This window comes from Andrena cerasifolii, chromosome 10, assembly GCF_050908995.1.
Source record: "Andrena cerasifolii isolate SP2316 chromosome 10, iyAndCera1_principal, whole genome shotgun sequence".
NCBI classification, from domain to species: domain Eukaryota; kingdom Metazoa; phylum Arthropoda; class Insecta; order Hymenoptera; family Andrenidae; genus Andrena; species Andrena cerasifolii.
The window spans coordinates 5029501-5031290 of NC_135127.1; positions in this window are offsets into that span (position 1 = coordinate 5029501).

Sequence of the window (1790 nt, forward strand, 5' to 3'; positions counted from 1 at the left end):
AGACACCGGTTCTCGTTAGATCACTGAAGTTAAGCATCACGGGATGGTGTACCGGGGAAAGATGGGAAACCACCTTTCTCCCAGTGCGCTGCTGCTGCTGGGACCAGAAGGAGAGAGGAGAGAACAAAAAAATGGGACTTATAGTGTTCGTTGGGCAATATAAGCAAAAATAAGCTTGAAACGCCATCCTGCTTAAAACACAGGAAAACAATAAAAACAAACAAACAAACAAACATCAAGCAAATACTTAAGCATTCGGCATCCTTTAGTAGCTACTAGGTTAGTAGAGGATGCTGCATGCTTAAGCATTTGCTTAAGAATAAGTAGCGACTATGAATATCGGCCATAGTCGTAAGCAACGACTGATAATGCCTATACCAGATATATCTTCTCTGATCACAACCACCAGTGTCGCTACTGTCGTTATTGTCGCTAGTATCATAATCACGGTGTCTATTATATCGTGATCATAATATTAATAGCAGCACCACAGACGAACTATACCTGGTCTGTGCATGGAGAGACAGCGAAATTGGATTGTAAGTTTGTTGTATTTCCGTGTGTAGGTAAAACACAATTTTAATCATATTTAGTTTCATTTCTAACCGCTAGCTGGATAGTGATCGCATTCCAGTATGAATCGATAACGACACAAAAATGGCAAAGAGCTTCTATAGCGCTATGATTTTGCGGAGAAGCAATACATCTAAAATCTTAATAAAAAAACAGCTCAAAGTAGAGATTACACAGTTGCAAACGATATTTTATCGATATCGACTGGACCATTTTACCAGAGTTATGACCATTTGAATTTGCCTCCATTTTTCTGGTTCATACAGGTGATCCATTAATACTTTTGAGAACTGTATTATGAAGTATTATTATTTTAGGAAAAAGGGGAGGAGGGAGTATGGTCAACAAGCTTATACTGCATTCGGAGTAATTGTACGAAGAACTTCGGGTTTGGCCTGCCTTTTATCTGGAAAATTTTAAAGAATATATTACAAATATGTACATACTGCGATGAAAATAAAGTAGAAAATATAAAAATTTAATTTTTCAATAGTATAGATGATTCTGTGTAACACGCGTTACTTCCTTTGGCTATAAAAAACCCTGTCTTTTGAAGATTTCCCCACGAAAAATTTCTCCCAGTCGAAAAATCGATTTTTTATTGCATTTTCCGAAAATACTATCTTTTCTGAATAAAATGCCGTTTGGTTTACATTAAAATTCGTAAAATTGTTGATTTGGCAGCTAAAAAGGTCAAGCGGTGACTTATAGCGTCGCCTTTGCCCAGAAATTTTAAACGTGTTTTTCTCGAATATTATTTTCTCTTGGTTTTACCATATTTGCGAATGAACGGAGGTTCAGATCGACTTGAAAAAATCATAGGATGTGTAAAACATGTGCCAATCCACGTGGAACCTCTGATATAGTCCATAAAAATTCGAGATTTTGATAAAAAATTAAAAAGTCCGGTTTTTAGTAGCGCACAAACAAGAACGAACTTTTCCCGGAAAAATCGCCGTTTCTCAGCCACTAATCGCATAATTTTGATTCAATTTTTGTTTTTACACGTTCCACTGGAAACTATGAATCCAGCAAACAAGAATCACACCTTTGCAATCGGATTACGTCAAATTTTAAGACCGATATTACGGTAAAACCACAGAAAAACGTTAAAATGTTTACCAGTCTGCAGCACCATTTTTAAAACACATATATATTTCATACCAATTACTTTACAATCTGTATGGTAGTAATAAACATTGGGTAAAAGGATACAT